The sequence below is a fragment of the Erinaceus europaeus genome, chromosome 5 (genome assembly GCF_950295315.1).
Source record: "Erinaceus europaeus chromosome 5, mEriEur2.1, whole genome shotgun sequence".
Classification (NCBI taxonomy): Eukaryota; Metazoa; Chordata; class Mammalia; order Eulipotyphla; family Erinaceidae; genus Erinaceus; species Erinaceus europaeus.
The window spans coordinates 35643129-35655371 of record NC_080166.1 but is presented as its reverse complement, the minus strand read 5'-3'; the positions used below and the strand labels follow the sequence as shown (position 1 = coordinate 35655371).

Sequence of the window (12243 nt, the reverse complement as noted above, 5' to 3'; positions counted from 1 at the left end):
AATATGAATACAGTACTCCCTGGAATTTTAAAACTGAACCAACTTGGACCTTTAATTGAATGGTAAATAACATTATTTAGGCATATTGCCTAAATAATCACACACATATTATGGCCTAATAAAAAATTACAACTTGAGAAAGTCTGTAAGTGAAAGTCAGAAACTATGTGGATGTATTGTTTGTGATGTATTTTAATTACTTACTCTGCAAACTTGTAGTGCCATTCTCCTGTGAGTGGATCGAGATCAAATAACTTGCAAGCCCATTCTTCACTTTTTGTTTTCCAATCTCTGGCAGACTGTCTTTGAGCTTCTTCCAAAACATACTTCTCTTTGATCTTTGGCATTTATGGCTCGAGTTACTTGTTGCCAGAGTCTAGTACACGTACAAGGAGGGCATTAAAAAAGGTACCGATCATTTGGTATCAGTCTTTCTCAATGATCTCATTTATAGATGGAACTTAAGAATGAAGAACCATAAGGGGAAACTTGGACTGGGTGTGGTGTATTGCAGCAAAGCAGAGGATTTGGGGGAAAGAAGGGGAAGGAGTAGGACGAAGGGACACTGAGCTTGTCCTTGTGCTTCACACCATGTGCGCTTAACCCGCTGCGCTACCACCAGGCCCCGCAAATTCTACATTTTTAACAAGCTCCCCAAATGACTCTGTTTAAGGTCCATTATCCTTGCATGGGCAAAGACAGCTCACCTGGCAAGTGCTACCTGCAGTGCTGGCTGTGTGGCCCAGGTTTGAGCTTAGTTCTCACCACTCTGGGGGAAGCACTGGGGTTGTGGTGACTTGCATTCTCTCCCTCTCCCTTCTTACCAGAAGAAGTCTGCCCCAGAAACAACAGAAACATCTACCATCCTCACCAATCCAAGCGTGCTGTGCTATGCTTCCCAAATTTGGATGCAAGGATTTATTTCTGAGAGCTTTCCAGATCAGAATCTCTGAGGGTAGGTCCAATTTTTTTTTTAATGCTTCCAAGATGATTTTAAAGGGCAGCCATTATGGAGAACAGAAATGTTACTGAGATAGTCTTTTCTTCTCCCAAAGTTTAGATTTTTCTTCTAATCGGCCAGTAATAATTCCATATCTATATTCCACCAATCTGGAAAGACAGCACACGGGCTGAAAGAACAGAGGCTGTTGGATAAGAAGGACTCGGGCTGAATCCTAGACCTGCCACTTCTCAGCTGGTAAACTCACTCCTTACTCTGTCTTGAAGATTTGTTTTTCTTAATGTCTGAAAGGTTAACTCTCAACAGTGAGGATCACAATTACACCCAAGAGAGAATTTTCAGAACTGGAGTAAATATATTCTTCCATCTTCTGAAAACTTTGATAACAGAAGAAAAGGACACAGACTTACAGCTCACTCCCCACACATTGAGAATATGCACACTGGAACATCAGTGAGGATTAAACTGCATAATGTGTAGGAAGTACCTAGCACAGTGTCTTTTAAACAAATGCCCCCTTTTCCTCACATGAATACCAGACAATAAAATTAGGCCATATGTCACCAAGCACAAAATTCAATTCCAAATGGATCAAGGACTTGGATGTTAGACCAAAAACTATCAAATAATTAGAGGAAAATACTGGCAGAACTCATTTCTGTATAAATTTTAAAGGCATCTTAAGTGAAATATATTCAATTACAAAGAAGACTAAATCACAAATAAACCAATGGGACTACACCAAAATATATAAGGAACTTAATCAAACTCAGCAGCAAGAAAACAAATGACCAAAAATGGGGGGAGGATATGTACAGAATATTCTCTATAGAAGAGATGCAAAAGGCCAAGAGACAGATGAAAAAATGCTTCAGTCATTGACTGTCAGAGAAATGCAAATAAAGATGACAGCGAGATACCACTCCACTCCTGTGAGAATGTCACACATCAGAAAAGGTAGCAGCAACAAATGCTGGAGAGGTTGTGAGAACAAAGGAACCCTCCTGCACTGCTGGTGGGAATGTCAACGGGCCCAACTCCTGTGGAGAGCAGTCTGGAGAACTCTCAGAAAGCTAAAGTGAGCCTACCCCATAGCCCTGCAATTCCTCTCCTGGAGATATATCCTAAGGAGCCAAGCACAACCTTCCAAAAATATCTGAGTATACCTATGTTTATAGCAGCACAAATTGTAATAGCCAAAACCTGGAATCAACCCAGGTGTTCAACAACAGATGAGTGACTCAGTAAATTGTGGTCTATATATACAATTGAATACTATTCAGCTACTAAAAATGGTGATTCCAGAGGCTGGGGGGTAGTGCAGCAGGTTAAGCGCACATTTCACGAAGCCCAAGGACCAGTGCAAGGATCCCAGTTTGAACCCCTGGCTCCCCACCTGCAGGTGGGTCACTTCATGAGCCATAAAACAGGTCTTCAGGTGTCTATCTCTCCCTGTCACCTCTCTCAATTTCTGTTTTATCCAACAACAATGAAATCAATAACAATAATAATAACCATAACAACAATAAAAAACAACAAGGGCAGCAAAAGGGGAAAAATAACCTCCAGGAGCAGTGGTTTCGTGGTGCAGGCACCAAGCCCCAGCAATAACTCTGGAGGCAAAAAAAAAAAAAAAAAAAAAGGTGATTCCACCTTCTTCACCTCATCTTGGATGGTGCTTCAAGGAGTCATGTTAAGTGAGATGTCAGAAACAGAAGGATGAATATGGGATAATCTCACAGACAGAAGTTGAAAAATGAGATCAGAAGCGAAAACAAAGCAGAACCTGAACTGGAGTTGGTGTACTGCAGCAAAGTAAAGACTCTGGGGTTGGTGGAGGGCTCGGGTCCTGGAACATGATAGCAGAGGAGGACCTAGTGGGGTTGAATTGTTATGTAGAAAACTGGGAAATGTTATACATGAACAAACGATTGTATTTTTACTGTCAACTGTAAACCATTAATCCCCCCCAAAAGAAATATAAAAAAAATTGGACCATATGCACATGATATTTCTGGCTTAAAAGTTTAGTGATCAATCTAACAAGAATTTAATGACTTCAGAACAAAGTATGGGGGCAGTGGGAGTGCACCTGGCTAAGCACACACATTACCATGTGCAAGGATCTCATGTTCAAGTCCCTGGTCCCCACCTCCAGGGGAGATGTTCCACAAGCAGTGACATAGTGCTGCAGGTATCTCTCTGTCTCTGTCCCGTGCCCCCCTCTCCTCTCCGGTTCTCTCTGTTCTAAAAGAGAAAAAACACCTAAAAAGCAAACAAAACAACAACCACCCCTACCAAGGAAATGGAACCTTGGTTACTCTTTAGTCCTCCTTCAGAGGACTGCATGTCCACGGCACTGTCCTGGTGTTTTAGACCAGAGGTGGGGATCCCCAGCCTCCAGGCTAAAACCATCTGGACAGCTCTACCAAGGCAACTGCTGGCAGGACTCAAAACACAGTACTCTAGGGGCTTTGTTCACGGCAACGTTAAATGCTAATTTTTAAGTTGAGGGCTTTGTGTGGCCTTTGAATCATGTTATATCTAAATTGTCCTTAGTAGAAGAAAGGTTCCCCTCCCGTTTTAGAAGATACAGCAAGAGTCTTTTACAGACACCTATCACAGGGAGAGGAGACATTCTACCCACATGCTACCTTGAGTTCTACATGCCTAACCCCAGTTAGTGAACAGCTGCCAGGTTAAGATCAGGAACCACTGAGACATCCTGACACTTTTCTAATCTACCCTGGAACAGGTAAGAAAAAGGGCAAAGCTCAAGTTTTAGTTCTGAGGCAGAGAAAAGAACAGGCTCATTTTTATTATGCTTATTTGACATTCAAAGGTAACAAAATAATCCTGTCCCATCCCACAAACACAGAAGTATTTTGCTGAATTAAAATAAGACAAAAGGTAAAGAAAAGTGACTGCACTACTGAGGGACAGAAAATACTCTTCTTGAGGATAGCCATGAGAATGTTACACTTACTTTTCTGATTCAAAATCTCCCTGCTCTTCAAATTTTACAGTGTGCCTTATTAATCGCCACTGCTTAATGTCTGGGGTAGGATTCCAGAAAACTTCACAACTATCCGTCTTTTTGTCGTTAATGAAAACTTCACTGTCCTATATTTGAAGGGATTAAAAATTAATGCAGAGAATTATCATTGTTTAAAGATATGGTAATATGATTCTTTCTCGTACTTAATTCTATAGTCAAATCCATTTTTTAAGAAGGATTAGTTTATTCATGAGAAAGACAGACAGACAGAGACACCCCCCACCCAGGATCATCACCCTGGCACACTGAGTCCCAAGAATCCTCTCAAGGACCTAAGCTTCATCCAACCATCAGCTCTCAGACTGTAGAATGACTGTCTTTTCTGAGAGCAAGGGTGCCTCACAGCTGTGCCATGTGGTACTGGCAGGATGGGAGCTAAGCTATTTTCCTGGCCTTTAAAATAATTATATTTTACTAACTAAAATCACTATGAGGCTTCAGGATTAGCACAGTCATACAGTATTAGCTTGTTGGGGAAAGTCATGATAGATTCTTTTTTTCTGTTTTTTGATGTAAAAATGTGTCGTGACTTTTCCGACAACCTAACAGTTTGTGCAGTAGTTTCATGCTTGATGCTTGGAGATCCTAGGTTCAGTTCCCCCACCACCATAAGCCACAGTGAGCAGTGCTGATGCCGGGATAGCCTGAGGGTACTTCTTCCCGAGCTAGTGCTCTCTGGGTTGGAGAGAACTCAACTGGAGCTGATCTAGGCTGCTGTGTGGGAGAGGGATCAGGAACTCATGCTGCACCAACTTCCGCAGGAGATACACTCTGGAACTCTCGGAGCTGGAAAGCAATTTCCAAGTGTCTTTAATCAGAAGAGCAGCTGTTTTTATACTCTCCAAGTAGGGTGGAAACAGGATGTGATATAGAGAGGGTGGAGAGAAAAGTGACTGGTGAAAATCAGAGTGTGACAAAGAAGGGATCAGTGTGTGACAAGGAGGGGGTGGAGCAGGAGAGAATCCTATCATAGAACCACCAATGCCCTGGAGTGCTTTATGTAAAAGTGATTTATGTAAATAGACCAAAGCTTTGGATCAGTAAAATCCCTATATAGGCATATGGTTAAGCAGAAGCCAGGGGGAGGTGGCAACTACCCAACACTCCCTACCCAAAAAACCCTTCTAAAAACTCAGAGGCTAACTACTGCTCTTACAAATGTCCCATTTTTTTTGTCACTATAAAAAAGCATTAAGAAGGGAGTCAGGTAGTAGCACAGCAGGTTAAGCGCAGGTGGCACAAAGCCCAAGAACTGGCATAAAGATCAGAGCCTAAAGGTTAGAGCCCCCGGCTCCCCACCTGCAGGGGATTCGCTTAACAGGCAGTGAAGCAGGTCTGCATGTGTCTATCTTTCTCTCCCCCTCTGTCTTCCCCTCCTCTCTCCATTTCTTTGTCCTATCCAACAACGACGACATCAATAACAAAAACAATAATAACTACAACAGTAAAATAACAAGGGCAACAAAGGGAATAAGTCAATTAAAAATATTTATTTTATTTATTCCCTTTTGTTGCCCTTGTTGTTTTATTGTTGTCGTTGTTGTTGGATAGGACAGAGAGAAATGGAGGGGGAGGAAGACAGAGAGGGGGAGAGAAAGATAGATACCCGTAGACCTGCTTCACTGCCTGTGAAACGACTCCCCTGCAGGTGGGGAGCCAGGGCTCGAACTGGTTTCCTTACTCTGGTCCTTGTGCTTTGTGCCACCTGCGCTTAACCCGCCGTGTTTCAGCCCGACTCCCCCATAAATAAATATTTTAAAAAAGCATTAATACTACACATATAATACTAGTCAGTATTTTAAAATTGGCTAAGCACTTAGAACACTCATGAGATTTCACAATTTTACTAAGTAAACACATTTCAAACAATTACATGCATAGTCTCAGAGGCCGTCTCCAAACTGATAAAGCAGACCAGAGCTACAGGGAGGTGCTGGGGACTGACTACGTATGCACTCAGTATATTTGCAACAACTTGAAAGATTCTTAGCATCAAAATTTTGAGCACAATCTTAAGAAATTTTGCTTTTTTTCCCCCAAATGACATTCAGAAAGAATGATAAAAATTATGTAACTCTTAACTGAACCATTAGGTCAATTTCATTTTTATCTTTCTTCTTTTTTGTAGAGATAGAGAGGCAAATAGGTAGAGATAGAGAGTAAAAGAAACCATACCATTGAAGACCCCTTCAATGCAGTGGGGGCTGGGCTTGAACTTGGGGGACAGATGGACGGACACACACACACACACACACACACACACACACACACACAAACTCACAGACAGCACAGCAGCATACTAGCCAAGTCAGCTATTTTCAGAGGCCAGGGGGTGGCATACCTGGTTAGTGCACATGCCAAGTGGGCTATTTTACAGATCCATTTTCTTCTAATTTCCCTCCATTTTCTGCCTTTCAGAATGTAGAAAACAGACTGGCTAAGCACCCACAGCAAGTGCACCATGCACCTGGGCACGGCCACAATCCTTTTTTTTTGCCTCCAGGGTTATTTCTGGGACTCCGTGTACCACGAATCCACTGCTCCTGGAGGCTATTTTTTCACTTTTGTTGCCCTTGTTATTTATCATTTTTGTTATTATTATTATTGCTGTCGTTGTTGTTGGACAGGACAGAGAGAAATGGAGAGAGGAGGGGAAGGCAAAGAGAGGGAGAGAAAGACAGACCTGCTTCACTGCTTGTGAAGTGACCCCACTGCAGGTGGGGAGCTGGGGACTCCAACCGGGATCCTTAGGCCGGTCCTTGCACTTAACAACCCTTTTCACTCCTCTGATTTCCTCTTAAAAAATCACACAGGTATGGATTTAGGTTAGCAGAAATGAAAATGTCACTTACTCATCCCATCCTTCTCAAAATAACAGTTTCACTGGGAATGTCTCTGTTCTAGGTCAGAGGCAGTGGACCGCTGTGTTTAAAAGTGGGGGCCTGGGCTGGAACCCTCACTCCATCACTTTAAGACAAACTCTGTCCCCACTTCTGTAAGACTAGGATAACAACTGTAACCTGCCTTACATGTCAATTATATCAAACACTGAGAGTTAATCTGAGTAACATTTCAAAACAATACATAGTAAGTTCTGGTAAGTGTTAATTTCTTAACTAGTTGGTTTAAAGCTTTAAAAAGATAAGTATGGTTGATAACAGACCAACACCCAGACTAACAAAGTATCAGGTGTTTGAGTTAGTATTGTTAATAGTGTTGAGTTATTTCCCTCCCCCCCCCAATATTTGTTAAACTGTGGCTTATTTTGTGCTCTTTAAAAATACTTATTTTTGGGAGTCAGGCAGTAGCACAGCGGGTTAAACGCAGGTGACACAAAGCACAAGGACTGGCTCAAGGATCCCAGTTCGAGCCCTTGGCTCCCCACCTGCAGGGGAGTGGCTTCACAGGCAGTGAAGCAGGTCTGCAGGTGTCTATCTTTCTCTCCCCCTCTCTGTCTTCCCCTCCTCTCTTCATTTCTCTCTGTTCTATCTAACAATGACATAAATAACAACAAGGGCAACAAAAGGGAAAATAAATATATATATTTTTTAAATTAAAAAAAGAGAAAAAATATTTTTCAGTGTGAGCGAGAGAAACACCAGAGCACCAATCAACTCTTAACAAATGGCATTCCAGGGGCCAGGTAGTGGCGCACCTGGTTGAGCGCACATATCACAGTACACATGGACCCAGGTTCAAGACCCCACCTGCAGGGGGGAAAGCTTTGCAAGTGGTGAAGCAAGTTTGCAGGTGTCTGTCTCTGTCTATCTCTCTCTCTCTTTCTAAGATTTTATTTCTTTATGAGAAAGATAGAAGAGAAAAAGAACCAGACATCACTCTGGCGCATGTGCTGCCGGGGATCGAATTTGGGACCTCATGCTTGAGAGTCCAAAGCTTTATCACTGCACCACCTCCCGGACTACTGTCTCTCTTTCTTCCTCTATATCTCCCCTCCTCCTCTCAATTTCTGGCTGTTTCTATCCAATAAAAAAGGTAATAATAATAATAATTATAATAATAATGAAGGCATTCCAGGGAATCGAACTTGTGGCCTCATGAGCCACAGGTGTGCAAGTTCTGTGTTCCAATGAGATACCTTCATGGCCTGAGGTTTATTTTCAATAGTGATACTTTTAGCATTGGAAATAAATTGGTTTTTTAAGTGTCCATTAATTTTTTCCTAGAGAAAAACATTCTTTTTGTAGAGGTAGTATTTAAAAATTCTTACCCAATGGCCTTCCAAAGTAGCGAGGACTTCTTTTCCCAATTTAAGTTTCCCTGATATTTGATTGACACAGTCACTACTACCTAGAAATGGCTTTTAAAAGAGAAAGTGTTTTTAAAATGCATCCTATTTTTCACTTATACATTTACATACAAGTGGACACAAATAATGGAGAAGCATGCTTATGTTGATAGTTACAGTACCAGTGAAGAAGAGACACATGTTGAAAATTCTGACTCAAGCCTTAGTTAGAAATATACAAAATACAATTTGAATTTACTGCTGTAGAACGTGGGTAAAAAAACAAACAGGTTATGTTTTGTCTTAATAAACACAATAAGAAATATCACACTTGGGTTTTGTGTAGCTTCCTGACCCAAGACTATCCTTCACATTAATCAAAAACAACTTACAAGAAAAGGCAGGCCTATTGACAAAATGGGAAACCTATATATGTTTGTAGAGTCAGCCCCGATGGGTGACCTTGGGAGAAAGACTGCAGTTTCCCTCCATCCCTTTCTTTCCCTTTCTTCTTTCTTTCCTTCCTTCCTTCCTTCCTTCCTTCCTTCCTTCCTTCCTTCCTTCCTTCCTTTCTCTAGAGCACTGCTCAGCTCTGGCTGATGCTGGTGTGGGGAACTAAACCTGGGACTTCAGAGCCTCAGGCATGACAGTCTCTTTGCAGAACCATTATGTTATCTAATTCTAATATTTCAGTTTACTTTCTTTTGCTTTTTAAAAATATTGCAGTTTCTAATGGAGGGGAAAGGGACAATTCTGGTGGAACTGTGTGGAATTATAACCTTAGTATCTTACAATTTTGTAAATCAGTAATAACTCACTAATAAAAATAAATTTGAGGAAAACTTTAAAAACCTGAGGGATTTAACTCACCTATTAAACGAACTTTTCCATCAAAATGAGACAGTGAAACAATGCCAACTAGAAAAGATCCCCAAATATATTTTGGATGTACCTGAATGAATGTACTTTGAGGTACTGCTCTCTTCTCTCAGGCAAAAAGCTGAAGTTCCAGTCTAACTCTTAAAGATGTCATTAGTTATCTAGAGAACTCATGCCACAATTTTCTAAATTAATATTACTATGCAAGCAAGATGTTTGATAAGATACAAATCAAAGGGCAATGCAACAAATAATAGAGATCCTTTTTGTTAGAGACAAACAGCTGAGCAGCTCACTATCAACTCTGGAATTAATTAGTAATAATAATGCTTTACAGACACGTATGTGCTTAAGTACAGTGCATTCTTTTTTATATATTTATTTATTTATTCCCTTTTGTTGCCCTTGTTGTCTTTTTATTGTTGTAGTTATTATTGTTGTTGTCGTTGTTGGATAGGACAGAGAGAAATGGAGAGAGGAGGGGAAGACAGAGAGGAGGAGAGAAAGATAGACACCTACAGACCTGCTTCACTGCCTGTGAAGCGACTCCCCTGCAGGTGGGGAGCCAGGGGCTCGAACCGGGATCCTTACGCCAGTTCTTGTGCTTTGTGCCACCTGCACTTAACCCACTGCGCTACAGCCCCACTCCCAGTACAGTGCATTCTTAGCACAGTGACTGAGGCTGGGAAAGAGCTTCACTTTCCCTTTCACTCAGAGGAGGACAGGGTTCCCCCAGATGGTACTTTTAAATTTTATTTATTTGATAGAGACAAACAGAAATTGAGAGGGAATGGGGTGATAAAGAGGAAAAGAAACAGAGGTACCTGCAGCCCTGCCCCACCACTTGTGAAGTTTTCCCCCTGCAAGTGGAGACTGGGGGTGTGAACCTGGGTCCTTGTGCACTATATTGTAAGTACTCACCCAGGAGCTGGCCCCTTCAATATTTGTATTTGTAGTACAACTCCACTTTAATTACGTGACCCTTCCTATCACTCTGTACTAACCTTTAGTTTGAATTCAAGTATTGCACTGTATCCAGTTTTTTGACAGGTAATATTGACCGTTCCTCCAAGCTCCAATGTCATTGTGCCATAGAGAATTCCTAAAGGAAAAGGATTTTGAACAACAGCTTGAAGGAACAGACATGGTTAACAAGTAGAGCTTTATAATCTACTTTCCAGATAATTCAAATCAGGACTTAATACAAATTTATTATATTATACTCCAGGAAATTATGCTATAGAATCAGTCATTATTATTCTTATGCTGGTCCTTGTGCTTTGCACCACATGCATTTAACCCGCTGCGCTACCACCTGACTCCCTAGGAATCAGTCATTATTATTAAGCTAGTAATTCAAAAGAAGTCTGTCCCAGTCTTTTCAAATCACTATATACACATAAACATGGCTTTGCAGCATTTAGATAAATAAGTTTATCCACATTATTTATAGATTTCTTTTTTTTACAAGTTTCTTTTTCCTCCAGGGTTATTGCTGGGCTCGGTGCCTGCACCATGGATCCACTGCTCCTGGAGGCCACTTTTTCCCCCTTTTGTTGCCCTTGTTGTTGTAGCCTCGTTGTGGTTATTATTATTGCCCTTGTTGACACTATTCGTTGTTGGATAGGACAGAGAGAAATGGAGAGGGGAGGGGAAGACAGAGAGGGGGAGAGAAAGATAGACACCTGCAGACCTGCTTCACCGCCTGTGAAGTGACCCCCCTGCAGGTGGGGAGCCGGGGGCTTGAACCGGGATCCCTACGCCGGTCCTTGCGCTTTGCGCCACATGTGCTTAACCCACTGCGCCACCGCCCGACCCCCTATTTATAGATTTCATACTTGAAAATTCACTAAAAACATATCAGCAAGCCAAAAACCAATACCCACAGCACTTTATGGTAATTCAAGGACATGCCAAGTTATGAGAATTCTGGACCTCCTGATGTGGACATTTCTGCTGATGTCAAACAAGGAACCCTCTGGTTTCCTATTTCATCTCTTCTATTGCCAACAGGAAAGCTTCCAATGGAACATGGAATTCTAGTGGTGGGAACTGTGTGTAATTATATCCTTCTTATCTTAAAGTCTTATTAATCATTATTAATTTACTAATAAAAATAAGTGAAATATTTGGGGTCAGGTGGTGAGTTATCCGGTAGAGTACATGTTATCATGCACTGGGGTCTGTAGTCAAGTTAGTAGTCCCCTGCAGGGGGAAAGCTTCATGAGTGGTGAAACAGTAAAGCAAGTATCTCCCTTTCTCCTCCACTTTCTCTTTTTCTCTCACCTTCTATCAAAATAAAATAAAAACTGTTCGAAGTGGAAAAGCAGTCCCAGCAATAACCCTGTTAGCAAAAACAAGTGAAGTAATTTTGAGCGATATGCATTTTAAACATTTTATATTCAATTAAACACAGAATATATGTCCATCTCCCAATATTTAATGGTTTGTCTCCTTTATCAAAAATAAGTCAACCAAATGGAGTTGTAGTTTTACACAAAGTATTCCTAATATGTCATGCATGCATTTAAGTTTTGATATTTTTCAAGCAGAGCAAGAATATAAGATACTGGTAAACCCAACAATATTTAGAATCATAGATTTTTTAAATGCTAATGCAACCATCTTTTCCACTCTTATTTCAATAACAATCTCAGTGGTACAAAGTTGAGACATACTATTCACTGAACACTTTTTAACTCAGCTAAGTTTAAGAGCTAATTGTCTTCTCACTTTTTTTATCATTTCATGTAATTTACGTAATTTTTAAAAAATATTTATTTATTCACTTTTGTTGCCCTGGTGGTTTTTTGTTGTAGTTATTACTGTTGTTGTTATTGATGTCATAGTTGTTGAATAGGACAGAGAGAAATGGAAAGAGGAGGGGAAGACAGAGAGGGGGAGAGAAAGATAGACACCTGCAGACCTGCTTCACTGCCTGTGAAGCGATTCCCCTGCAGGTGGGAAGCTGGGGGCTCGAACTGGCATCGTTACGCTGGTCCTTACGCTTTGTGCCACCTGTTCTTAACCTGCTGAGTTACCTCCAGACTCCTGCATAAATTGTTTTAAGATAGCCTTGTGTACAACTGGAATAAATCA

At 41.2% G+C, this 12243-nt stretch overlaps 1 long non-coding RNA gene across 1 annotated transcript; it reads right to left on the bottom strand.

Annotated features, from left to right (window-relative positions):
- Positions 1–3769: 3769 nt before the first annotated feature.
- Positions 3770–10248, bottom strand: LOC132538599 (uncharacterized). Its single transcript, XR_009549942.1, has 3 exons — positions 10149–10248; positions 8248–8337; positions 3770–4084 (listed from the first exon to the last, which is right to left on the bottom strand). It is a non-coding gene; the product is annotated as an uncharacterized LOC132538599 (long non-coding RNA).
- Positions 10249–12243: the final 1995 nt, after the last annotated feature.